Below are 16,257 nucleotides of genomic sequence, written 5' to 3' on the forward strand. Positions count from 1 at the left end.
AGACAGAACGGTTTGTTCAAGCAGGCTTCGGCTCAACTCTTTTGACAATCACAAGGATCTAGATTTCATTTTCTATACCCACACCATTCGGACACGCAAGTCAAATTGAATAAAGTTTCTCGATCTGTCAATGATGTCACAATTAAAATTCTACATTGTAAAATCATAGATTGTTTCTTGATTAAATTTGAATTAAGCTATAGGCCTAAAAAAAAAAACTCGTCTTTTTATATTTTTTTTATCAATTTATCATGTTCCGTCAAAATAATATTATGAAAGAAATTTTGAGAAATATTGAAATGAGCAGAGTAGTTAAGTAATCCTATCAGACCTTGTGGTCTATTTTGGGCTAATGTTGAAAAGGTTATATGTTTCTATGGCCGACGGTTAACTAGAATGTCATGTGGCCAGCACAACGATCAAGTTCTGCCATGTTACATGCTACATGTAATGCCCTCGAGGGGACAACTCTAGAATAGTTCTGCCATGTTACACGCTACATGTAATGCCCTCGAGGGGACAACTCTAGAATAGTTCTGCCATGTTACACGCTACATGTAATGCCCTCGAGGGGACAACTCTAGAATAGTTCTGCCATGTTACACGCTACATGTAATGCCCTCGAGGGGACACCTCTAGAATAGTTCTGCCATGTTACACGCTACATGTAAAGCCCTAGAGGGGACAACTCTAGAATGTTCTGCCATGTTACACGCTACATGTAATGCCCTCGAGGGGACAACTCTAGAATTTTCTGCCATGTTACACGCTTCATGCAATGCCCTCGAGGGGACACCTCTAGAATAGTTCTGCCATGTTACACGCTACATGTAATGCCCTCGAGTGGACAACTCTAGAATGTTCTGCCATGTTACACGCTTCATGTAATGCCTTCGAGGGGACAACTCTAGAATGTCCTGCCATGTTACACGCTTCATGTAATGCCCTCGAGGGGACAACTCTAGAATAGTTCTGCCATGTTACACGCTACATGTAATGCCCTCTAGGGGACAACTCCAGAATAGTTCTGCCATGTTACACGCTACATGTAACGCCCTCGAGGTGACACCTCAAGAATAGTTCTGCCATGTTACACGCTACATGTAATGTCCTCGAGGGGACACCTCTAGAATAGTTCTGCCATGTTACACGCTACATGTAATGCCCTAGAGGGGACAACTCTAGAATGTTCTGCCGTGTTACACGCTTCATGTAATGCACTCGAGGGGACAACTCTAGAATAGTTCTGCCATGTTACACGCTACATGTAATGCCCTCGAGGGGACACCTCTAGAATAGTTCTGCCATGTTACACGCTACATGTAATGCCCTCGAGTGGACAACTCTAGAATGTTCTGCCATGTTACACGCTTCATGTAATGCCCTCGAGGGGACAACTCTAGAATAGTTCTGCCATGTTACACGCTACATGTAATGCCCTCGAGGGGACAACTCTAGAATGTTCTGCCATGTTACACGCTTCATGTAATGCCCTCGAGGGGACAACTCTAGAATAGTTCTGCCATGTTACACGCTACATGTAATGCCCTCGAGGGGACAACTCCAGAATAGTTCTGCCATGTTACACGCTACATGTAATGCTCTCGAGGGGATAACTCTAGAATTTTCTGCCATGTTACACGCTTCATGTAATGCCCTCGAGGGGACACCTCTAGAATGTTCTGCCATGTTACACGCTTCATGTAATGCCCTCGAGGGGACACCTCTAGAATAGTTCTGCCATGTTACACGCTACATGTAATGCCCTCGAGGGGACAACTCTAGAATAGTTCTGCCATGTTACACGCTACATGTAATGCTCTCGAGGGGACACCTCCAGAATAGTTCTGCCATGTTACACGCTACATTTAATGCCCTCGAGGTGACACCTTTAGAATAGTTCTGCCATGTTACACGCTACATGTAATGCCCTCGAGGGGACAACTCTAGAATGTTCTGCCATGTTACACGCTTCATGTAATGCCCTCGAGGGGACACCTCTAGAATGTTCTGCCATGTTACACGCTTCATGCAATGCCCTCGAGGGGACAACTCTAGAATAGTTCTGCCATGTCACACGCTACATGTAATGCCCTCGAGGGGACACCTCCAGAATAGTTCTGCCATGTTACACGCTACATGTAATGCCCTCGAGGTGACACCTGAAGAATAGTTCTGCCATGTTACACGCTACATGTAATGCCCTCGAGGGACACCTCTAGAATAGTTCTGCCATGTTACACGCTACATGTAATGCCCTTGAGGGGACAACTCTAGAATGTTCTGCCATGTTACACGCTACATGCTATGCCCTCGAGGTGACACCTCTAGAATAGTTCTGCCATGTTACACGCTACAAACGGTTCGAGATGTGTAAAGAGAAGACAAATCCGTAACAGTGCAAGTTATATTTCACAACGAGGATGTCTACATACATACATAGCTATTGCAGGTGAACAAAATCAATGGGCAAACTGCCTTTACGTTTTCCTACTTAAGTCAGGTACCCATTTTGAGATGGCTGGACTCAGGGGCGTCCTAAAAATAAAAAAAATTCAAATAGTCTACCATTCTTTTCTGGTATTTGAACCTGGGACCTCGATTCGAAAGTCAAGCCCATGACCGTTCGGCCGTCACATCCTCCCCTCCCCTCTTCCAAAGAGCAGAGTAATATGTTTCAAGAGTTGATATTTCGCTTTCAAAACTTAATATAATTAAAAGAGGCCAATACGAGATGCGCATGTTACATTTTAGCAGGTCTATATTCTATTTCTTGGTCTACAATTCTAGAATAATTAGAAATCTACTTGATTAGTAGTAGGTGGGACTTAACTGTTGTAGCCTAATATGGTGTTCTAAAGTAAAAAAAATAAAAATAAAGTTCCCTTTTAGATCTTGCAATCTATTGAGCAGATGATGTAAAGGTAATCTGTTTCTCTGGCCCATGGTTAACAATAAGGGTGTCATGCGGGCAGCACAACAACCAACTGAAATGACTTTTCCCCAACTATTGTCAGGTACTTCTATAAGAGTTGGGCGGAATCAGGCTAAATAGTAGTAAAGCATTCAAACTTTATTATAGCGGTAAAATATTTCCACTTTATAATAGCAAGTGCTTGAATACTTTATATTATGTCTTTGGCAGCATACACATAGCTTCAGAAAGAATGGTCAATTTCAATTGGAGAAACAGAGGAGTGATTTTTAATTCAATATTTATAGTCAATATTTTATAACTATTTAATCTACTGTGCACCTTTTATATTAGTAGAATATGTAACTAAACATGAACAGAATTAACTACAACATTAAATTGTCTGCTTGTATGTTTATATATTCAATAATAGCTGTAAATAGAAAATTGTTAAGTATTTAAAGACCAGTAGTTCTTCAGTTACAAAAAATATTCCTTACATATTTAGTTTAAAATTTGTGCTCTGTGTATTATTGCTTCTTAAGTTTTTACCATTTACCTGCACCTGTACCAACTGTATTTGGTTATACTATTATTTATATGAATGTAGAATGACTTATTTAAAGAATCACGACACATAACCTATGATAAAAGCAGCACTAAGCTACCAAGGTTATTGAGAGAAGAGTAAAAAAGTAAAGTTCTCCTTTCAGACCTTGCAATCTATAGGACAGATGACCTTTATATCATATATGTGGCCTATATATGTGGCCCACGGTTAACAAGGGTGTCATGTGGCCAGCACTATGACTAATCTCCTTTACTTTCACCAACTAATGTCAGGTACCCATTAGAGTTGGGTGGACTCAAGAGGTGCCCAAAGATACTGAAATAAAAAATCACAGAGAAGAAAATATGAAGAAATATAGACATGTCCCTTGTAGAACTCAAACCACTAAACTGACACGGCACCATTGTCTCGCCGTGACCAGGTATCATTCTAACACTCTCTGTCCCGCACTCCAAAAAAAAAAAAGCATTTGCATACAGATAACTTTTTTGAAGTGCTAGTAATTAGATTAATGACACAAATGAGCTACCTTAGTGCTGCTATCATTATATGTTACAGTGTTACAGGTTATATTTATTTATAATTTGTTTTAGCACTCAAAGCTTCAATGTTCATTAATGTTTTGCGAGAACCGTGATCACATTTAGATGACCACAGTAGATGTTGAGATGAGATCTGTATACTACTAAATTGTTCGTCCAGTTTTGTTGTTAATCATTTTGACTAAGTCTACACTAGAAACTCTCTAGACTTAAAGACACATAGTGCAAGGAAATGGAACACAAAATGCATGCACACAGTTAAAATAACAACATAAACAGAAGAAGACATAAACCAGACTTGTCGATTTTTTAAATTTTAAAACTCAAAGTAAAAATAAAAGACTTAAGTATATAGGTAAGTGTTACTGAACTGTTCTAGGACTAAATATTAACCCATTTATGCCAAAGGTTGCAATGTGTTGAGTATTTTTCTGCATGAAATTCACATATGTTTTGTAGAAAAAATTTAAGAAACATGAATTGGAAGAGAACAAAAAAGCTGTATCCTCTTCCATTTTTGAGTTATGAGTTGCTCCAAAATTAGAACTCTAAGCAATCCACTACAACAATAAATAAAAGTATTACCTGCTGCTGAGTGTGATTTCACAAATAAGGTAACATATTATTCATAACAAAATGTTTTGTTTTTATAACATTGCGCACACTGTGCTTTTCAGGTTATCATAACATGATTCATTGTTGTGCTGTTGAGAATGTCTTTCTTTTCCGCCTAGGTCAGAAGGCTGGCCATGGTTCTTTAAACAATAACATGCAATAAGTCACCAACTCCAGAAGATCCACAAGCTTCTTATAATGTGTTTTATGTAAATGCCATTTATTTTGAGAAACAAGTTCAAAACATAACAATGAAGAACTTGATTATCATTTCCAAGGAATGATGCCTAATATTTTCATCAATGTTTTTATCAGCTCTGTCTACATCTCCAATGAAATGCTTTTAGACTCTAATAATGTTTAGCTGCTGTACTTGGATTTTCTTTTTTAGTTTTTTTTTTTTAAATAATTGATAGAACACTGGGGATAAACAACACCTTCATGGACAACACTTATCATAGCATCTGCAAACAATGTTGCCCTTGCCATCAATTAGATTTTATAATTAATTGTAAAGAAGCAATTATACATAAAACAATGAATCATAATCTTCAAATACAAAAACAAACCCTAATAAAATACTCAGAGGCACAAAGATAAAGACACATTCCTTGTTCCATATGCTATGACAAATTTATACAAATACGCCTTCTTCCCTAATGCTATTAGAGCAGACCTGCCTACCAAAAAAAGTCCAAATGCGTAACACTTACGGTCAAAATGCGTATTTTGGCACCAGAATGCGTAACACTTACGCAATCCACTATTTTGTCATATATATATATATATATATATAATATTAGATGTCATGATTAGATCTACGATCTAAATCTAGATCATTAGAGATGATATCTAGACTAGATCTGGAACTATGTCTAAGACTTTATGTCTATATAATGAATATAATCTACTCTAGATCTAGGCTCAAGAGTGTTACCGATGCCGTGGATCCGCTACAAACGTAGACCGTAGGTCTATTCTATACTAAGACTAAGAATCTAGCCTAGATCTAGACTATATGGTAGTTATCGATCTAGATCTAGTCAATCTAAATTTTAAATCATACTAAAACTAATTTCTACTAATGAACTTACAAAAAAAAAAAAGTCACGTTGGTGTTTCAGCTAACTGACGGTACCAACCTGGTACCAACCCGCTACTCCCTCACTCTCGCGTTCTTCATTTCTAGACATCTAATTGCTATTTAGAACCAATCAACGTATAGATCTGGGCACATTGTGTTCACCCCACCTTTTCTGTTTCCCCTCTCTCCCCACAGGCGGGCTTAGCGTGACCTCCTTGACCGCTTGTAAGCTAGTCTAGAGAGGAGAAAAAAAAAAAGGATAACGCGACGGGTTAAAAGCGTATTTGCGTACTGGCGGTCATTTTTGGGAGATTTTGCGTAACGAATACGCATTTTGCGTAACGGTAGGCAGGTCTGTTAGAGCATGGAATGAGTTGCCTGAGCTAGCCAGGAAAACCAGTGACTTGGCAGAATTTAGGTCATTGGTTAATATGCATGACTAGATTGACTAGGGACACGCGTAGGACATAATCATTTTCTTTTTGAAGTAACATCTGTATTTTATTTAAGATCAAATAATGTGGCTCTTTCTACTTTCTTGAGCACAGCATATGGCAATTTGTCAATGCGATACTTCTAACTATACCTGTTGCTTCATTGAACTGGGCAAAACCAAAAGTGAAATGCTAGTGAAAAAGGTATTAAACACAAAATAGTATTATCCAATAAACTGCAGAACAAGAATCGCACTGACATTGTAATCTTCATAATTATTATCTGGGCATTTTTACAAATATTGCTGAGACCAGAAAAAGAAAAATAGACTCCTAGACTGGTTAAACCAGACCAACTTGAAGCTAAAATGAATGGTCTTATACAAATAAATTGTTTGCACCCATGACAATCATGTTAATGTACCATGGATAATTTAATCAAGGCTGAAATATAATAGATCTATATTTTACTTGAATTAAATTTTCTGTATTGAGTTCATTAAGTTCTTTTATGGGAGGTCACAGATTAGAAAATTTGCATTTTCAGTGTCATACAAGTTTAAAACTATGGTTACAAAGCGATCAGGTCTCATTGCAACACTTAAACATTATGTGCTTCTGTTCTTCATCCCCAGAGAGATTCTACAGGTTTAAAAGGAATAGCTATTATTAGTGATACTGGATTTGCCTGGATACTGGAACATACAAAATTAGAAGCCTATAACTAATCCAACAATCATAACTTTTCACAGCATCAGTATTACAGAAATAATAGATCAAAAAATTTTTTAGTACTTGACATAAGTTCAGAAAAGTTATTTTCATTAACCTTCATAGGTTTCAAAAATGTTCAGAAAATGTTCATTACTTTTTTACAAGGCTGCAGAACACCAATCTCTGCAATGCTGTGACTACCACTGTGTGTAAGGGGTATCCCATGAAAGCTTATTTGAATAAAAAAAGCACATTCCCGTGGTGGACTAGAACAGTAGGATATAAATAAGTACCAAGGGGGTCGGTGTTCCAATAATGGATCACTTGGCATAAATGGGTTATTGCCAAAACATACAAGAGGAAGTAGATATGCATACAAATAACAACAACATGAATACTAAAAAACAGTCAAAGTCTATGTGAAAGTACTTCAACATACAGAATTAACTCCACAGTTCTGAATACTACAATGTTTGAATTAAAAAAAAATATTTTTTTGTAGGACTTGTATAACAAAAAATGCCTTTCAATGTTTAGTGTATAACAAAAAATGCCTTTCAATGTTTAGAACACAATGTGGCATCAAATTTATGTTTTGAACACAATATGGTGTTACAATGTAAGTGATAATACACAATATTAAAAAAGTCAAATGTTAAAAAAAACAACTATAATAACACTGTAAAACTTTTAAAATACAACACTTGTAAATGCAATTTAAAAAATGTCAAAAAGATAAACTCATATTTGCTAAAGCTTTAACCACAAGAGCATTACCCAACAATCAACATTACATTGGCATCATTAAGAAATGTCATCAGTTAGTAGAACTGTGCTTTACCTATCAAATTATTATTATCAAGAGTTTTTCATTAGGATATTTGCCAGTTCCATAGTACTTACATTCTATAAAAAATCTCTCCAGCCAGAAATGACCTCTGGTGAGAGTTTACTGAAAGCTGTCCATATTTTAACCTTGAACTTGATGATGACGCCCAGACTACATGAAACTATTCAGGGCCTAAGCCTTGGCTCAGTCAGTTAAAGGCTTATGTCTTTGCTACCCATCAAGAGACTAAAGTAGATGTGAGTGAAAAATTCAACAAGTTGTACACAAACACCTGTGTATTCATTATAGTTGTGCTTCTTTTAGGAGTGGACTGACCCTTCTCCTTGTCACCTTGTTTTCTGCTCCAATGCTTGTACACACTGGAGAGGCCACTTGGGAGTCACACACATTGATGCTGGTTGAAGGACAGAGCTGAAATAGTCAACCAATAATGAATTGTTTGCTAAACATTTTCTATTCATCATCAATAGCATTGTACAAGTTTGTAATTCAAATAAATTTATTATAGTTAACTCTTTCAGTCAGTAAATAGAGATTGTAGCATTAAGTAAATTGGGAATGTTTTCATTAAATCAATAAGTAATAATTACCTTCAATCAAAAAGGAATGTTCATAATAAGAAAACAAAACTTATTTTAGAAGACCTGTCTTCTTTGATTTGTTTTACATGTTTTCAAAAGGAGTAAAAAAAAAATAAGTTCCATTGTTTTTTTTAAATCTAGCACTCATTAGCTAAATAAGAGAAAAACAATCACTCTATAAGTTGTATAAAGGAGGTATTGTCTTTTTAAAAAAGTATTTTTAATGTTTTTATTTTAAATTTGTTTGGCTTAAAATTCTCAGAAATACTTTATTTTTCTTTATTCTTTTCATTCTATGTTTAGGTTTTATATATCTAAAAAAAACAACTTTTAATTTGTGTCCCAATAAACAAATGTAACCTTGGTGACATGAATGCTAAACAACTACTCACACAATGTCCCCAACAAGGAGTTAACAGTTAGACGCTGGCTTGGTGATGACATAGGCTGCCCATCATGGAGTAGCCTTCAGACCTGAAATATATATAAACTGAACTTACAAACAATGTCTAAAAGTCCTCTGACTTAATAATTCTCTTTTTGTTGAAAAAAAAAGACAGTTGATAATGATTGCTTTGACACATAGTCAGATTCTACTTTCATGTGTGATGTATGTGGCAAGAATGCCTCTCAAGAATAGGGCATAATAACCACCGCAAGAACTGCTCCTAAAGATGAGCCAAAATCAATTTATGACTGAAGGCAGCCAACGAAGAAAAAAATGAAATTTGTAACCAATATCATATTTTAAGCTCTGATTTGATCAAAATTATTAACAGAAGTATTTTGGTCTTTAACTCATTGTTTCTGATTTTGTTATCCATCATTGTAGTTCTCAGCAAAAACACATTTCAATTAGAATAATACATTAAAAAAAAAGAAAAATGAAACAAATTCGAACCATGTCTAGTTCATGAGCTTAGGGGATATTTTATTTTTACAAAAGAGATTTAACATCTTATCTTCTTATCTTAACATTAACAACCATCAGGGTTGGCCTAAGGCAAAGGCAAACTAGGCCTAGGGTCTCCAATTGGTGGGGTTCTCACATAGGACTCTGAAAAATTGTTTTTTTTTTAATGAAGATATGTCGATAATTGTCCTCAATGTTATTAATGTTTTAATAAATTGCATAATTTTTTTTTTCACTTATTATTTTTTTGTTTTATTTGGGCTAACAAATCCCTATGCCTAGGGTCTCCAATTGTCTCATGCTTGCTATTATAAATGACTAGTTTTCATTAAAAAAGAAAGAAGCAAAAACTTGGCTTATTTTTAAACTTTTTGTATGACTCCATAAGATGTGCAAACAGGTTAATTTTGCAGACGTTATATTTATGAGGCATGGATACAATAACAAAAAAATATATCAATACTAATACAGCTTTTACATTTCAAGAAATATAAGAAGATGAAAAAAGACTTTAACACAAGTCTTTATTAACTGAGGTGGAAGGGATAATGGGAGTTATATAAAAAAGTTAACCAGGATAAATGTAATGGGCAATGCTGATGAGCAAAATTGAGCATTGGTAGCTTCTACCATCTGATATAGAAACTTGACTATTAGCCAAATAGAACACTAAGATACTATCAAAGAAGAAAATTAAAAGGTACACCACACTCAGCTCCATAAATAAAAGGTACACCACATTCAGATCCAGAAATAAAAGGAATTCTACTCTCAGATTCAGAAATAAAAGGAACTCTACTCTCAGATCAAGAAATAAAAGGAACTCTACTTTCAGATCCAGAAATAAAAGGAACTCTACTCTCAGATCAAGAAATAAAAGGAACTCTACTTTCAGATCCAGAAATAAAAGGAACTCTACTCTCAGATCCAGAAATAAAAGGAACTCTACTCTCAGATTCAGAAATAAAAGGAACTCTACTCTCAGATTCAGAAATAAAAGGAACTCTACTTTCAGATCCAGAAATAAAAGGACTCTACTTTAAGATCCAGAAATAGAAGGTATCCTACTCTCAAACCCACTTACTGTTTATTGTGAAATGCCATGGAAAGAGACTGAGCTAGTTTCAGAGTCATTTTGTTGAAGTCCACTACTTGTGGAGGACATGGCACAAGATAAAACAGTTTTTTACATGAAAAGAAGGTAGTGAAAGAACAGGACTAAATTTAAAGACTTTAAATAAAAGCATTAATAAATGTTAATTTATGGGTATGATGCTAAATAATTCTGGACATATTTTTGTTTTTGTTATTAAATAATTTGGTCTTCATTATTTTTTTGTTCTAAAAAAATTCATGCCTTCCACTAGAACAGCCAAACCTACTCAAATACTTAGATCCACAATGATAGAGGCCCATATCTTACTCCATAGGCTAGGTCCTACAAGTGCTTCTTCTTCCCTAGTGCCAGTAGAGAATGGAATGGCTTGAATCAGCCAGTACAGGAAACCCAACCACTTAGCAGAGTTTAAGTCACAGATTAACATAAATGACTAGAAATGTGATGAATGTAATTATCTTCTTTTTTGAGATAACATCTGTAATCTATACAATATGATGTAAATCACTACAGTCTGTAAATGTCAAGCAGAGATTAAGAGTATTACTAAATAAGAAGGTTAATTAACTTAGGACATTTTATGAGCCTAAGAGACAGTCTCTGGATTTATCCTAACTTAATCAACTTGACATACTTTTAGATCAATTATTTCAGACCTTTGAAAGCTTTGAAATTGATCCGATTCTTTTTTATTTTCTTGTCTATGTGTTGATTCTTTTAGCAATCTTTAAATCTGATGACAATAATTTATAATTATTAATTTGATATTTACCTGTGTTTAACTGTTGTGGTCAGCTTTATGTCCAGAAGAACTTGAATCATATACCTTTAGGTTGTCCACTGACTGGGTTCTGTAGATAGCAAATGGTACTTGCCTACCTGTCGACATAAGTCTTCGTACAGGTGACCATACATCTGGTACTTCCTGACAGTAGCTTTCTTCACTAGAATCTGGGGATAAAAAGGTCAGGGATTTTATAAAATATATTCAGGCATGACAGATAACAGCCATGGACCTAGAGTTGTTGTTTTTTAAATTTGAATCAGAAAATTTCCTAATCTCAGGATTCCCTTTGAGTATTTTTTTGTTGAAGAAATTAAAGACGGATCATTATGTTGATCAAATGTCACCTACATCAGTAACAGGTTAAATAGCTAGCTAGGGAAACTGTAGGCATAGTTAGTCAAATTAATAAAACATCGTTATAAATGATTTGCATAACCACAAGGACGGAAGAATTGATGACGCGCGGTGGTTGAGTGCATAAGCACTAGGGTCCTGGGTTTGAATCCCAGTGAAGACTGGGAGTTAGAATTTTGGGCACTCATGAGTCCACACAACTCTGATGGGTACCTGACTTCAGTTAGGAAAAGTAGAGGCGGTTGGTGCTGGTCACATGACATCCTGCTCTTTAACCATCATCTGCCCTATAGATCACAAGGTCTAAAAGGGGGGAACAATAAATAAGTCATCCCATCTCCAGTAGAACAACCTTGATGCCACCTCCAGAGAGAGTTAAGTATATTAAAACTACAAAAATAAGGAATTTAGAAGGAAAAATAAGTGCCCCTTTCAATTAATAAATGACTAATGCTATATATAGTAACTTTGACTTTGAATAGTCATAAAGAATATTGGTTAAGCTAATTTTTATATAATGTAGGTTTGAAAATATTTCATTGGTTGAATTCAAACTTGAATTTTATTTCAAAATGTATGCAGCCTTTGAGTTTGTTTATAGTTCAATTACTCATCACCGCGGAAGCGCATAACATATATCACAGTACTGTAGTCTGGACTACTGTCTTTTAATATTGCCATGTCTGGATCTGCATCATCAAGCTAGAATTTTATACACTCTAGATTAATACTTGGGCTTAACCAGGATTTGTTTAGGTCAGAGTGAATAGAATAAACAAGAAATAGACTCATCTGAGTCACAAGAAAGACAATGCCTATTCCAAAAATATCAACGTCTAGTCTTTCACCTCAGAATCAGACACAACAGAATGAGACTACATATGTTTCAGAAGCTAAAAATTGGAACTATCAAAATCTGCCCATGTGGAGTATCACCAGAGAATGCTGATCATGTCCTTCAAAACTGCATACTTTATCAAGAGGCCCAATCAAGACACTAGCCCCAAAACACCCCTATAGAAAGAAAACTATACAGAGAACTCCCTGATTTTGAAACCATTGCGCGGTTCATCTCACATATTGGTCTAGTCATCTGAACACTCCAACATAATAATGAGAACAAGGAAGAAGTTTTGGTGATGTGCATTGAGGGGGGGAGGGGTAAATTGTACTTTTAAAAAATCTATAACTCATTAGTTATTAACTTGGGGGAGTTACCACCTTCTACCAAGCGCGTCCCCAGGTGGCGGATAGAGGAAAGACCCTTAGATATAAGGGTTAGCTGTGAATAGCAAATAAACAGCCGCGGACCAACTGGTTTGCAGTCATGGAGGATGAGATGAAGTATTCCAGTGGTTAGAATATTTACTAAAAACATCTCAGAAATCCATGGAAATGATTGCAAAAAGCGAGTATAGGGTGCTCTAACTCTAAACCCGGGTAGATGAAACTTGTTAGCTAGGGATAGCAGTTCATCTAGGAGAGAAAACTCAGAAAATAAACACCTGCTGCCTTGCAGATGATCTTGGATGATCAAAGACTATGGGAGCACACCCAGAAAAAAAAGCAGGCTGAAGTCGGAGTCAATGGGCCTCCTGGCGCATAACACATTGACACGCAACTTCATCTATGTTGGAGTTCAGTAACCATTCTAATAGATGTGGCGTCCTGCCTGTGGAATCCCGCCGCGCAGGTAGGGGGCCGGGCTCTCCGCCTCGAAGGAGCAGGGACAAGAAAGTAAATACTACTGGCCAACACTCCAAGACCAAAAGTCTAAAAATCTTAAATGGAACGCAGAGGGCATCCAAAAGAAAAAAGAAGCTCTAAAAATATTTCTGCATGAGAAAGAAATTGATGTAGCTTGCATCCAAGAAACTCATTTGAACAGTAATCTTCGTTTCTCCATTAGAGGCTACACCTGCATCAGACAAGATAGAGAAATCAGACCCAAAGGAGGAATCCAAACCCTCATTAAAAATGACATCCCTACCACAGACATAACTATGCCCAACTCCTCAGAATCAGAAATAATGGGAACTAAGCTAATTCTCCCAGATAGAAATATTAATCTATTTAACTGCTACTTCCCACCAGACAAGGAAATAGAGATTGACCACATACAAATACCTGACCAAGAAGACTGTCTAATCTTAGGAGATATGAATAGTCACTCTCAGAGCTGGGGATACCCAGACCTAAATGCCAGGGGAGAAGAAATTGAAGAATGGCAAGCAGAGAACAGACTTATCTTGCTTAATAAACCTGAGGATAAACCAACCTTTTTCTCAAGAGCCTGGCTAACATCAACCACTCCAGATCTAGCCTTTGCAACTGACAACTTATCCAAAAAGTGCACAAGAGAAGTTGCAGACCAGCTAGCCACCAGTGACCACAGACCCATATTGATCAGTATCGATACCTTCTTCAAAATATCAACTCCACCATCCCCAGATGGAACTACAAAAATCCAACTGGCACCTATTCTCAAAGCTCACAGACCTATACACAACTTCAATAAACTGCAAATCAAATCAGGTTAATAAGTCATTCTTAGCTTTCTCCAAAGCAATCCTCCTAGCAGCTAAGGAATCAATTCCCAGAGGAGCAAGAAAAGATTATATCCCCAACTGGTCTGATCACCTTCAACAACTCCACACTGCCACTATTGAAGCCAGAAACACAGTAGAAAATAACCCTTGTATAGAAAATAACATAAATCTAAAAGCAGCTAACGCAGTTTTCAGGAAAAATTACCTTTCCGCCATGAGGAAAAGTTGGAATGAAAAAAAAGAACAACTAAACGTAGATAGAGACGGCCACAAACTCTGGCGTATAGCCAAATGTCTCAACCAGGAAGAAAACAGAACAACTCCTATAGTAAAAGAAAAGGACAACAAACCCCTGAAAGGCCAAGAAGCAGGAAATGAATTCATTAAGTTTTTCCAAAGCGTAGGACAAATACAAATTAATGAAAGTAGAAATAAAGATGTAAGCTCAGAAATACAAGATAAAATTAAAGAAAACAATCCAGCTTACTCCTTGGGAACGACCACTAATCTTAAAATGAAGGAACTAGATGAATCCCTAAAAGTCCTCAAACCAAAACAAGCCCCGAGCCCAGACAAAATATCTAATGACATGCTTCTTAACTTGGGTCCTCAAGCCAAAAGAAAACTGCTACAAATATTCAATGCTAGCTGGAAATCTGGCAGAATTCCAAACATCTGGAAAAAAGCCATTATGATACCTATACTAAAGCACCGCAAACCAAGAAATAAACTGGATAGCTACTGTCCCATCAGCCTCACTAGCTGTACTTGCAAACTGATGGAAAGAGTGATAAATAGAAGGCTGACATGGATCCTTGAGTCAAATAACCTACTCACTGAAGCCCAGGCTGGCTTTAGAAAAGGCAGATCAACAGAAGATAAAATCGCCTTCATCACACAAGAAATAGAAGACGGCTTTCAAGAAAAGAAACCAACAACAATTGTGTGGGTTGACTTAGAAAAAGCATTTGACAAAGTCTGGGAACAAGGTCTCTTGCTCAAGCTAATCCAGCATCACATATCCCACAGAATGTACAACTGGATAAAGGAATATCTAAATAATAGAAAAGTCTTAGTTTGCATGCAAGGACAAAGAAGCCACACAGTGGGTATAAAAAATGGCGTCCCCCAAGGAGGAGTCCTATCCCCAACACTGTTCCTAATATTCATAAACGATCTAAATCAAAACCTACCAAGAAAAGTTAAAAGCAGCATGTATGCAGATGACCTTGCCTTAATTAGCACAGAAGAATATGTAGGAACATCGAAATTTCGATTACAGGATGCTCTCGATAAACTCAATAATTGGTCCAAAGACTGGGGCATGTCCATTAACACAAAAAAGACAACATATACCATATTCTCACTGTCAACAAAACAACAAACAATAAAATTAACATTAGATAAGGAAGCTTTAGAAAAAAATGACAGCCCTACATATCTTGCAGTCACCTATGACCCGAGACTAACCTGGAAAAACCAAATAGATAAAACACAGAGTAAAGGCATCCGGAGACTATCCCTCTTGAAAAAATTAGCTGGCACAGATTGGGGAGCTAATCACAACATCCTGAAAAAGACTTATACCAGTTATGTAAGACATGTACTAGAATATGGTGCCACAGCATGGGGCTCAGCAGCCCAAACCAACCTAAGAAAAATAGACAAGGTTCAAAATATTGGTCAAAGGATAATGACAGGAGCAATCAAAACAACACCCATAAGAGCTATGGAGGAAACCGCTGCCCTGATCTCTCTGGATGAAAGAAGAGAAATAAAAATCCTTTCCCAATTCATTAAATTGGAAACCTTGGAGAGGCACCCACTCAGAACAAAAATACATAAAACTGGCACAAAAAAACATCTCAAAAGGAACAATTTCATACAGGAATCTCTAAACCTAAAAAAGAAACACCAACTTGAAAAAATTACTCTGGAATCCTGGATACACTATAATGAATCTCCACCCTGGGACGAAAGCCCTCTTCCTACTATAAGGGACCATATTGAAAACATAAAAAGAAAATCTGATTACAGACCAACAGAGGAAATAAAGAACTGTTTTCTACATACCAATTACCCTAGCAATCAGTGGATCAGAGTTTACACGGATGGCTCATCCCATAAAGCCACCACAAATGGAGGAGCTGGAATACTTATCGAATGGCCAGATGGAGATAAACTAGAAAATTCCATTGCAACTGGAAAGCTCTCTGACAGTCACAGAGCAGA

This window comes from Biomphalaria glabrata, chromosome 1 (assembly GCF_947242115.1).
Source record: "Biomphalaria glabrata chromosome 1, xgBioGlab47.1, whole genome shotgun sequence".
Classification (NCBI taxonomy): domain Eukaryota; kingdom Metazoa; phylum Mollusca; class Gastropoda; family Planorbidae; genus Biomphalaria; species Biomphalaria glabrata.